This window comes from Euphorbia lathyris, chromosome 2, assembly GCF_963576675.1.
Source record: "Euphorbia lathyris chromosome 2, ddEupLath1.1, whole genome shotgun sequence".
Classification (NCBI taxonomy): domain Eukaryota; kingdom Viridiplantae; phylum Streptophyta; class Magnoliopsida; order Malpighiales; family Euphorbiaceae; genus Euphorbia; species Euphorbia lathyris.
The window spans coordinates 107,544,372-107,557,623 of record NC_088911.1 but is presented as its reverse complement, the minus strand read 5'-3'; the positions used below and the strand labels follow the sequence as shown (position 1 = coordinate 107,557,623).

Genomic DNA, 13,252 nt, shown 5'->3' with positions numbered 1-13,252 from the left:
AATTGGTGGGTTTTGAAAAGCTTAGAACCCCTTAATTGATTTGGGAAGAATGGAGGGCTAATTGATTTTGACTCCATAACTTAGGGGCCAAATACACTTTATGCCAATCATAAGCTATTAGTTTAATTGAAAAATATCCGGGTGTAAAGTCAAATTGAGTTAGAGTTAAACCAGACATTAATATATGTTTCGTTCACATAACAAGATGACGCTTTGGCCGAGTGGTTAAGGCGTGTGCCTGCTAAGTACATGGGGTTTCCCCGCGAGAGTTCGAATCTCTCAGGCGTCGAATGTTTTTGTTTCTCTTTTCCTTGGTTTTTATTTTAGAGATAAATTTCACTGTTAAAATCACTTTTTTTAGCTGAATAAATTATTAAATAACTGTATATAATCTCTTCATCTCAGGTTAAGGCCAATATTTTTTTTTAGTTTATTTTTACATGAACAAGATTTTGTTAAATAGCATTTTTAAATTGGCAAAAAAACATAATTAAGCCCCTAAACTTCAGCTGTTTTAAAGATTAAGCACTTAATTATTTATTTTTCTAATTGAGTCCTTGATCGTTGATTCTATTATGGATTATGCCATTATTTAACTTTTTCGTCGAGTTTGGACTACATACATTGTTATGGCGATTCGACTTATTGACATGGACAAATAAAAATAAGAATTCCTTGACTAGGAGAGATAAAAATTAAAAACTAAAACGAAATTATAGAAATTAATTTCCAGTATATTCTTCCAAACTCGATTTTCTCCTCTCCCATTTTGTGATTTTCAACATTAGAATCGCCAAATCGATCTTCTCATCTCCTAAACTCGACGGAAAAGTTAAATAAGGGTCAAATCCATAACAAAATTAATGATTAGGGGCTCAATGTAAAAAAAATAAATGATCAGTGGCTTGATCCTTAAAACAGGAAAAGTTCAAGGGCTTAATTATGCTTTTTGCCCACTAGTCATTTAAAGACATTTTAACAGAACGACATGACTCTCTAAAATATTTAGCTAACTCGTAACATGCAAATATCACATTTGGGAGCTCGGTGATGTCCAAGATTCGAATGTCAGACAACTGACAACAGCCAATGCGACACTGTTTTGAATCCCTTGAAGGTCGAGTGTTTAGGATTCAAACATAGTAAGTATTGATAGTCGAAAGACATGGACCCACATGACATTTATCTAGAGAATGTTAATATGAACACAAGAAGGAAAAAGGTGATGCATGTAGAGCGTTCTTATCGGGATCAAGCGATCCGCCAATAGAAAGATGACACTCTAAGCCCCTAATAGGAACCTCAACAACCTATATATAGAGGGTTTAAGGGAATCTTTGAAGTATGCTCTAAATCCACTACTTTTTCTCTATTCTCAAGGTGACACAAAGGTTTAAATGCAGACTAATAAGCGACTCCAAGATTTCCAAGATTCGAATGTCAGACGACCGACAACAACCAATGCGACACTGTTCTGAATCCCTTGAAGCTCGAGAGTTTAGGATTCAGACGTAGTCAATATTGATAGTCGAAAGACATGAGCCCACATGACATTTATCCAGAGAATGTTAATATGAACACAAAAAGGAAAAAGGTGATGCACGTGGAGAGTTCTTATTGGGATGAAGCGATCCGCCAATAGGAAGATGACACTCTAAGCTCCTAATAGGATCCTCAATAACCTATATAAGGGTTTAAGGGAATCTTTCAAGTATAAATTCTAGCCTCCATTACTTTTTCACTATTCTTAAGGTGACACTAACTTAAGCATCAGAATGCTTGCACAGAACCGTCGACACCTTTCCTATTTTATAGGAACTCACTTAAACGATAAATGTCATCTGGGTTAGATATAGAAAAATTTACCCAATTTATAATTTAGTACGGTGCCCATGGAGTCAATATTTCACTATAAGTTTATTGGCTCTAAAGACGACTATAATTGGTGATTTATCATTTGAATCCATCAATCAACCCCTTCAACAAAAAAGATCTGATGCATCGACGGAAAAAGCAAGTTTTTCGGTGAGAAAATGATAATGCAAGAAGTAGAAATCCCCAGATTAAAGCGTAAGATCTGGTCGAATCCTAAAGGGTTTGTAGCAAAAATCAATGTGATATATGGAGGATTAAATCCTAAACCTCCGTGCAAATGGGCTAGCTTTTTAGGATCCTATTCTCGCACCGACGTAAGGTATGAGCCTCTGAATCATGTTTTTTCTACAACTAATTACACACCTCCTCCTCACACAGACACATTAGTGCTTGTTGAAACACATTTCCACATGATTTTGATTTGACAAAATTATTTATGTGAATGATAAAAATATTCTAACACATTAAATTTAAATGCTTTGATTTATTCACACTAATGTGTTTGTTCAATGTTGAGTTAATTGATTTATAAGACATTAAGATAAAAAGCCTAAAGGCCCATAAGAGAAAGTCAAGCCCAAGTCAACAGATCAAGACCTCACGGCCCAGGAAGACAAAACACAGTCGTTCTAAGCAAAGCGCTAGCTCAGCATGAAGAAGGATCGAGAAGCCTTCTATCAATTGCTTCAAGATGAAGCTGCTGAGTTAAACGACAAGAAGTACAAGTCAGCGGCAGAACAGAACTAACTTAGAGACAAAGTATTTCTACTTTGGGTAAAGCTCAGAAGACGCAGTAAGCTGTCTGGAAGACTTTACTATTAATGTCGAAACATTCTATTCATCTGACGAAAAGCTGCTGAGCACTGCCATAAACAGAAGATACAAGAATCTCATTGGCCAACGACACTGAGCACGTCCTTAGTGAAAGCGACAGGAAGCCGTTTGACTCCAACGGTTATTTCGAAATTCGAAATCACCGGTGCCTCAAGTGTCACTATAAATAGGTCTCTCAAATGCTTCATTCGATGCAGATCTTCAATCAAGTCGAAACGCTGACCAAATTCATACTTGAAGTTCTGTGAGAAAAGCAAAGCAAACCTTACACCAATTCCAATCTTTGTGTAAAAGTCTAGAGTGATTTCATTCGTCTAAAGTGTCTTAGCAATTGTTGTTTAGGACAAACACTTATCATTTCTAGAAGAATAGAAAGGAAAAGCTGAGTACTTGGTTATAGTACTCAGCGGTAGTTATAGGAGTGAGTAGAGGAATAGAGGAAGGTACTCTTGTATACTCAGCTTCTGTTGTAAAGGGTTTCGTGCTCTACCTTTAAAGAGCTCAGTAGAGGATTCAAAAAGCTCGAAACGAGTTCCGTGGACTGGACGTAGGCGGAGAGGCCGAACCAGGATATGTCTGCTGAGTAACATATTTCTAACCTTTAAACTCCTTTATATATTGCTTGCTATAAAACTGACTAAGTAACGAACAGACACTGAGTTGAGTGCACTAAGAAGCTGAGTTCAGGAATAGACTTATGTGCTATCTCCTGACTCAAGGAAAGAAGCAGACTTAGTCACTAGTTGACTAAGCTTGTGTCTTAAAACTACTTAGCGCCGCTGTGTAAACCTTTTCAGAAAAGAAAAGAAGTCAGCCTTAATGGACAAAATTTTAAATAGTTCCTATCCCCCCCCCCCCCTTGGAACTAACCTTGTCACGTTATATGGGACCAATAAGTGGTATCAGAGCTTAAAAGCTCACTGAGCAAGATATAACTATCTTGAGCTGATCCCCACAATGGCTGAGAACAGCACTTGTTTCCTCCTAGAAAATCAGACAACTCAGATTCTTCTGAGGGACTGTCCATTACTCGGCCTCCTCTGTTCTTCGGGTCTAACTATACCTTTTGGAAGAACAGAATTAAAAATTTCATTCAGGCAACAAATATGAGTGCATAGATCTCTATAGTCCAAGGCCCATTTGTTCCTGTTGAAACTGTTGACGGCCAAACGGTTGTCAAAGCTGATGCTAAATGGACAGAAGATGACCTCAAGAAGCTACAAAATCATGCTTCGGCTATAAACATGCTTCACTGTGCGTTAGATGCTGCAGAGTACAACAAGATTTCAGGTTGTGAGTCAGCGCAGGAAATCTGGAAGAAACTGGAGGTCACCTATGAAGGAACCAACAAAGTTAAGGAGTCTAAGGTGAACCAACACATGAGGTTGTACGAGCTGTTTGAAATGAATGATGATGAAGGAATCTCTGAAATGAACTCAAGATTCACAAACATAATCAACGAGCTCAAAAGACTTGGCAAGATCTTTACTGAGGAAGAGCAAGTCAAGAAGATACTGAGGAGCCTTCCCAAAAGCTGGCAAGCCAAGAAAACTGCTGTTGAGGAAGCTCAAGACTTGACCACCTACAAGTATGATGAACTCATTGGATCTCTGCTGACCCATGAGATCTCAATGAAGAACTTTGAGGTGAAGGAGAAGTCTGAGGACAAGAAGCAAAAATCTCTTGTCATGAAAGCTGACTCCACTGACGGGAGCTTAACAGACGATGAAGAGATGGCCATGTTCACTAGAAAAATGAAAAGGCTGTTCAGAAAGAACGATAAGTATTCAAAGAAGCCTTACAAGAAGTTTGACAAATACAAAGCTGAGTCCAGCGACAGCAAGTACAAGAAGGACAGCTCAAAGCCAATCACATGCTTTGAATGTCATCAAACTGGCCATATCAAATCAAGCTGTCCTACTTTGAGGAAGGAAAAGAAGAACAGCAAGAAGGCAATGGTGGCAACCTAGAGTGATAGTGATGAGTCATCATCATCAGAAGCTGATGCCACTGAGTCAGCAAAGATCTGCTTCATGGCAGATGAACTTGCTGAGCCGTGTGTTTCTGAGCATGTTGACCCCTCCGTTGCATCTGACGATGAGGCACACTCAACTGAGGTAATATCACTACCCTTGCTCAGAAATGAAATGATAAATGCCCTGAGTGACCTCTACACACTTATCAAAAAGTGTAACAAGAAGGTTAGAGCACTCAACAGGAGATGTGACAAGATTGAAGAGGTCAAACTAGGTGACCTTCGATATCTCCTCCAAGATAACTCAACTTTGCATAGCAACGTAGAAACTATGCACAAGTTTGTCTCAGAGGTCCAACCAGACTCTAAGAAACTGAGAAAGGACATCACATATATTCAGAATCAACTCAAGATTCCGAATAAAAGAAATATTCCTCTGAACACTCAGTACCGAAGTACTGGTCAGCAGAGATGGAATCCTTAGCGGAATGTCCAGTGTGACTAGAGGTGGGCAAAAAAACCGGTCAAACCGGTAACCGAACCGAAAATCGGTAATTCGAACCGGAAAAAGTGGTTAACCGAACCAGTGGTTTTCTTAATGGTTAAAAAAATAGATAGGTACCGGTTTCGGTTTCGGTTTCGGTTTAGGGTTAGAGTGTTCAAAAACCGCGGTTAACGGTTAACCGAACCATTTAATAAATATAAATTAAAAAAAATATAGGCCATTTGACGACAAAGGCAAAGAAAATATAAATATAAATACATAGATTATACTGCTTAATATAAATACATAGCTTATAATATAGATTAATATAAATATATAACATAGATTATACTGCTTTATGTTGTAATAAGTACTTTGACAAAATATTATTTACATTTCTTTATGTTTTAAATGTAAACTTGATGAATTGTTTTTTAAATTATAAACTTTTATATAAATTCGTTTCATTTGAATTTTTGAAATTATGTGTATTTTAATATTGTTTAAAAATTTAGGTTTGGGTAAAAATTTAACCGTTGATTTTTGGTTAACTAGTGAGAATTGGTTAAAAACCGTTAACCGAAAAACCTAACCGAAATTAATGGTTAACCGCTTGATGGTTAACCGATTGATATGGACCGGTTTCGGTTTGGATGGTTAAAAAACCGTTGATAACGGTTCAGTTAATTTTTTTGCCTAATGGACCGGTTAACCGAACCGTGCCCACCCTTAAGTGTGACTTCTGTGGGAAGAAGGGACACACCACAAAGGTGTGCTGGCATGCTCAGCACTGGGGTGCTGACCAGCCAATGAGATATCCCAAACGGAAGGTTAGCTGTGACTTCTGTGGGAAAAATGGACACACTATCCAAGTGTGTCGTCATAAGATTAAATATGATGCTTTACCTGCTGAGCCTAACAAACAAGGACCCAAAAAGACTTGGGTACCTTAAGATAACTAGCTATATTGCAGGTAAGACTGAGGTGTGCTGAGAAGTAAAAAATGTGGTACATTGACAGCGCATGCTCGAGGCATATGACTGGTGATGAAACTCAGTTCATCACAGTTGTGCGTAAACGAGGTGGAAGCGTAAGTTTTGGAGACAACAAAAAGGGTAAGATAGTAGGGTCAGGAACCGTTGGTGGTAATCCTACTATTGAGTCAGTCTCCCTAGTCAGTGGACTTAAATATAACTTACTCAGCGTAGCTCAGCTATGTGATAACGAGAGAAAAGTTATATTTGATAACACTTGATGTAAAATACTCGAGGGAAAAACAAATGAATTGATTTTAACTGCCCCTCGTATTGATAATGTCTTTATACTGAATTTGGAAAAGAAATTTTCAAAAAATGTATGCTTAGTGTCAAAGGAAGAAAATTCATGGTTATGGCACAGGAGACTTGGTCATGTAAGCATGGACCTCCTGGCCAAATTAGCAAGAAAGCAATTAGTTGAGGGACTGCCAGAACTTAAGTTCGAAAAGGATCAATTATGCTATGCTTGTCAGGCTGGAAAACAAACTAAAACATCTTTTCATAGTAAAAACATTGTCTCAACTAAGCGTCCACTTGAGTTACTACACTTGGATCTCTTCGGACCAGTCCAGCCGCTGAGCTTGGGTGGTAGGAGATTTTCCTTGGTCATTGTAGATGACTTTTCTCGGTACACTTGGGTCATCTTGCTGAGTAGCAAGGATGAAACCTTTGAGGCATTTTCAACATTAGTAAGAAAACTTGAAAATGATAAAGGCCTAAAGTTAGCTCACATCCGAAGTGATAATGGTGGAGAATTAAAAAACCAACAGTTTGTTGAATTCTGTGAAGCCAGCGGCATTGACCACAACTTTTCTGCTCCTAGGATGCCTCAACAAAATGGGGTAGTTGAAAGGAAAAACAGAACCTTGGTTGAAATAGCTAGGACAATGCCGAGTGAGCATAGGCTTCCAAAGTACTTTTGGGGAGAAGCTGTCAACACAGCTTGCTACATACGTAATAGGGCTCTAGTCAGACCCATATTAAAAAAGACTCCCTACGAACTTTGGAAAGGACGAAAGCCCAACATTGGATACTTTCGTGCCTTCGGCTGTAAATGTTTTATTCTAAATACTAAATACAGCCTTGCTAAGTTTGATTCAAAAGCTGATGAAGCTATCTTTTTAGGCTACTCAACAAACATCAAAGCATACAGAGTTTTCAATAAACGAACTCAGGTCTTAGAAGAGTCAGTACACATTGAGTTCGATGAAACTAACCCTGCAGGAAAAGACAAGCAGCTGACTGAGGATGATCCATACTCAGCACCCACTGACCAAGAAACAACCGCTGAGTCACTACCTCCAGGGCTGACCAAAGGTAAAAGCGAAACTCAAATTGTTTTCACTGACCAATCTATACCTGCAGAGATTGTTGAAACACAACTAGCTCAAGACATCACTCTACCAAAAGAGATCAGAATACCAAGAGGACACTCAGAGAGTGCCATTTTTTATGCTGCTGAAAACACGCTGATGACAAGAAATCAACTCAAGAGATACCTCAGCAACGTAGCATTCGTCTCAGTTCAGGAACCAAAGAACTTCGCTGAAGCTGGGCACGATGAGTTCTGGATGAGTGCAATGCAAGAAGAACTTGATCAGTTCAGAAGAAATGAAGTATGGGACTTAGTGCCAAATCCAAGAAGCCAGAAGACCATAGGAATAAGATGGGTCTTTCGCAACAAACTAGATGAACAAGGGAACGTGGTCAGGAACAAAGCGAGACTTGTAGCTCAGGGCTACAGTCAGCAAGAAGGTATTGACTATGGTGAGACCTTTGCCCCAGTGGCAAGGCTAGAGGCTATAAGAATCTTATGTGCATATGCAAGTTATATGAACTTTAAATTATTTCAAATGGATGTTAAGAGTGCATTCCTTAATGGAGTTATAAACGAGGAAGTCTATGTTAATCAGCCTCCAGGGTTTGAGGATCCCAAGTTCCCAAACCACGTTTATAAACTCAAAAAGGCTCTGTATGGTCTCAAGCAAGCACCACATGCTTGGTATGAGAGGCTGACTAGTTTCCTGCTGACTAGAAATTATGTCAGAGGCAAAGCTGATACAACCTTATTCATTAAGAGGAAGGGTAAAGATACCCTACTGGCTCAAATATATGTTGATGACATTATTTTTGGTGCCACTAATGAGTCCATGTGCAAGGAATTTAGCAAGCAGATGCAGACTGAGTTTGCAATGTCAATGATGGGAGAACTCAACTTCTTCCTTGGACTTCAAATCAAACAAGGGAAAAATGGCATCTTCATCAGTCAAACTAAGTATGCTAAGGAGATATTGAAGAAATATGAACTTGAGAATTGCAAGTCAATATCTACCCCTATGAGCACTGACACTGTCCTCTGCGCTGATGAAAATGGTAAGTCAGTAGACAGTAAATTGTATCGAGGTATGATTGGCTCTCTACTCTACTTAACTGCTAGTAGGCCGGACATTCAGTTCTCAGTATGTTATTATGCTAGATATCAATCTAACCCTAAGGAATCTTATTACATAGCTGTTAGACGAGGTGCCGCGGCCTAATCTCCCGGGCGGACCGCGGGGTGGACACCTCATGGCGACGTAAGCGGTGATTGGCGCCGAAAGCAACCAATCGTGGAATCAAGCTGCTCGGCAGGACTGGAGCTCGGAGTATGGAAGAGTCGCCACCCACGAATGGGAAAATGAACACTGATCCCTTGCGGGAGACCGGTGAGGGTTCGAGAAACTTAGGTACGAGCCGAGAAGGCTAGCTCCTTTCCGGAGAAAGGCTACTAGGCACCCCGACATCGCCCGGTTATGAACCACCGACCTCCTACTCAGCGTGTTAGGCGATAACGGACTAATTGCATATTTCTTTAAGTTTAAAATTCATTTGAAACCTTTTCTTTCTCATTTTGAAAACCGTTTTGAGCATATATTATTGAAAAGCCACTTTGGTAAAGAATCACCCATTTACATCAGTTCAAAATACATAGGAGAGAAAGAGAAGAGAAGAAAGAATTGATTAGTTTACTATGTGATTTATGCTTCGTATTACACACTAACTCTAAACCAAACTCACTTCCCAAAAATGAGTTTATTTACATGGTTCGTACCTTAATCGCCGTTGGAACGATTTAGGTACGTTTCAAAACCCCGTTAATGACGTTCACTCGAATCGCCGTTGGAACGACTCAAGCGTTTGAAGACGTGGAATAAAGAATTTTAACCCGAAAACATGGTTAGGCATACAAGTCGATTTATTTTGTACAAATCATTTAAGAAAACAATTCAAAACTCTATTATTCATAATGAAAAACGATTTTAATTACAAGATTCGCTTAATCCGTCGTTGGAACAGATTAAGGTTTTAAAATGTGATGATTTTAAGAAATGGTTTAAAGAGGTCACGAAAATATTATTTACACTTTAAGAATATCTAGAAAACTTTAAATTTAAATAAGCAAATTAAATTCTCTTTTTGTGATTTTATTTTTCCCTTTTCACTCAATTAACTCTTAACATTATCATAATCACAACCATAAACCAACTAAACCAAAATTTACCCAATCAAATGCATTCGAAAGAATATACATATAAGTAGGAAAATGGAGGAATATATATAAATATATATGAATATCAAAATAAGTAATAATATCCATTAAAATACAATAGAGAAAACATTATACAAAAATAAGAAAAAATGGTGATGTAAATGTTAATAAGTATAATGAATTCTTATTCTAATAAAAAACATAAAAAAGATGGATAAGGTTTATAGATAAGAAATTAGTATTTAGTCCCCCCAAAATGATATATGATGAATAGATATAGAAAACAATCCCAAAGATTCTCCAAAATACTCAAATATGTCTAGTTTAAGTGAAATGAAAAAGAAAAATCTATATATATACATATACTTTATTAAGTCCAAATAATGAAAAATAATTTATAAACACATTAAATAACAATATGTACCAAGTATTTAAAAATAACTTGAAAGTAAGTATTACATAAATATACATATATATATAAAGGATCAAAAGCTTAAAAGTTGAGAAAGAGGGACCAAAACAGCATTTTTCACATTCGCAGATTTACCGACAGAAAATCCGTCGGTAAACAGCAATCAGTGACAGAAAAAGGAAAATTACAGAACTGCTCCAACTGTTTCCAGATTTATTCAAAAGCTTTAAATTAAGTCTAATTCAATCGTTTTGGATTTCTGAACTACAAAAAATGGATCATAGTCAATAACGGAAATTCCTAAAACGACGTTTTTATTTTAAAACGTTATTCGGAAATATCTTTTCAAAAACTTATAATTACAACGTTTTTAATACCCGAACTACCTTTTAATCGGATCACGGTTCGTATTGGGATATCAAAACGAGGTTTTTTATTTTAAAACAAAACCGAATTTTACGTAACACGAGATAAAAAAAATAAATAAAGACAAGAAATTAAATAAAACGTGATAAATAAATGAATAACTAAATAAATAAAATTAGGACATAAAAATAAATAAACAAAAGAAATAAATTAAATAAAATAAAACAAGTCTAGTCCTCGGATAATACCTCAAGTTCGGTATTGACGGTTGAAGTCAGTTGATCCCACGAATCGTGCTTTTCCGGTGTTTTTGTGTTTTTTGATAAAATTTTAACTTTTAGGAAATTTGGAATTTTTAGGAAAAAAAATGTTTTTTCCCAAAAAAAGATTTTCTCTCTCTAAAAATGTTTAGAGTGAAAAGCTCTCTCCCCAAAAAGTCCTTTTTTAAATGCATGGGGATCCGTGCCTTATATAGGCAAACGGATCCCCGGAACTTTGGGCGACGCCCGAGTAAAATTGGGCGTCGCCCAAAGGGGGTTGGGCGATCGCCCACCCTGGTTGGGCGAACGCCCAACCTATGTTGGGCGAACGCCCAACTGATGTTGGGCGTCCGCCCAACGTCATTGGGCGCCTGCCCAGCGGCCGTCGGGCGCTCGCCCAACGGCTGTCGGGGGTGCGTGCCTGACGACAGTCGGGCGTCCCGCGGACGCCGAGCGCACTCCCTGCGCTGCCGGACGTGCGTCCGACTGTCGTCGGACATACGTCGGCTGCCGCTAGGCGCTCGCTCTACGTCGCGGAGCGTCCACGAGCCGTTCACTCAACGACCGTGATTCTCGTTGACTCACCGTTTTATTATTATACGTTTTTCTCTTTTTCTTTCAAAATTTTCCCGGAACCAACCGCTTCGACCGCTTTGTTAAAGGTTTTCATCACAGGTCCTCCGACTCGGTGTCTACAGTTGCCCCTACTTTCCTATTTTGACAGTGATGTGTGTGTTTTGAAAACGTTTTTTGCTAACGCAACACATGCAATGTAAAACATATAAAAGTAAAAGACACGTAAAGAGTAGGAGGAAGAATACCTGACCTTTGTGCTACGCGCTCTGGCGTCGTTTTCGATTCTTTCTGGCCTTGCCTTTGAATCGGCCGTCGGCAGATGTTCTTCTTTCGGATCCTAGCCTATGTTGACTACGGGTAAAAATGGCTCAACAGCAATTTTGGTGCACGACCGCGAGTGAGATGGCTCAAAAGCGGCCCCAGCCTACGACCGGGGGGAATGGCTCAAAAGCAACCCTGGTCTACGACCGTGGGTGAAATAGCTCAAAAGCAACCCTGGTCTACGACCGCGGGCAAAGATGGCTCAAAAGCAACCCTGGTCAACGACCATGGGTAAAATGGCTCAAAAGCAACCCTGGTCTCTAAATCGACCGCTGGCAAAATGGCTCAATAGCAACCCTGGTTAACGACCGTGGGTAAAATGGCTCAAAAGCAACCCTGGTCTCTAAATCGACCGCAGGCAAAATGGCTCAATAGCAACCCTAGTCTCTAAATCGACCGCAGGTAAAATGGCTCTTTCTAGCGACCCTAGTCTCTAAATCGACCGCAGGTGTGTAGTGATGCATATAGATGGGTGAATGTAGCCTAGTCTATGGATGCGTGTAAACACTTGTGTGCAGGTGACCGTGCGTGTGTTTGAATGTGCATGCATGTGGCCTATGCGTTTTGCTTTATATGGATGTATGGACACGTGGGTATGCAAACTATGTATGTGTGGATGAGATGGTTGAATGGATTCCCTTTTTCATAGGCTGGAGGATTTCGGTAGCTTCAGATCGAGAAATGATGCTTCAGGCCATCCTCTAGGTGTGCAAGGATGAGGGCAAGGATAAGTTTGAAACTAAGGGTTGTAAGGACGAAGAATGTTTGAATGTATGTAAGTGTGGCCTATGCGTTTTGCTTTATGCGGATGTATGGACATGTGAGAATGCAAACTATGTACATGTGGATGAGATGCTCGGATGGATTCCCCTTTCATAGGCTTGGAGGATTTTTGTAGCTTCAGATCGAGAAATGATGTTTCAGGCCGTCCCCAAGGAGTGCGAGGATGAGGGCGAGGTTAAGTTTGAAACTAAGGGTTGTAAGGATGAGGATTTAGTCTTGATGAGCTCGTGTCAAAAGGGCTCTCGCTTTTAACCAGAGTTAGATGTATTCATTTTTTCCCTAATTTTTGCCTGAGCCGCCCTTTTCGGGTTTTCAACTCAACGGGATCTCTCCGATATTCTTTATATCTCCTTTTGCATGAACTGCCCCTAGGGGTTTTCAATTCATCTTTTCTAAATCTCACCAATTTTCTCTATCTCTCCTTTTGCTTGGATCGCCTCTTTTGAGGTTTTCAATCCAACCTTTTTGTTCAATTTTTCTTTTTTTTTTCTTTCTTGATTGTGAATGATACCGGATAGATCAGGGGGTTTACATCCACGGGCCACTTTTATGCTGAGCATTTGATGATGAGTTCATGCCTGATGCCTTCGTTAATGGAGAAGCTTCCGGAGCGAGATGGATGGTGATCTGATTGTATGGTCGTGCCCGCGATTGAAGTTACCGTCTTGGTGTGGGTTAGAAGTTGATGCGAGCGCATGCCCCTGTCAACTCGAGGTGAAATTTCACGTGCGCTCAAGCTAGGGATACTGCCGTTCAGGAGTAGTTGCTTCGATCGAAGTTTGACTCTTGAGAGGGCAACA

The 13,252-nt window shown here is 39.3% G+C and overlaps 1 non-coding gene across 1 annotated transcript; it reads left to right on the top strand.

Moving 5' to 3' along the window:
- Positions 1-207: 207 nt before the first annotated feature.
- TRNAS-GCU (transfer RNA serine (anticodon GCU)) lies at positions 208-289 on the top strand. Its single transcript has one exon. It is a non-coding gene; the product is annotated as a tRNA-Ser (tRNA).
- The last annotated feature ends 12,963 nt before the right edge of the window (positions 290-13,252 follow it).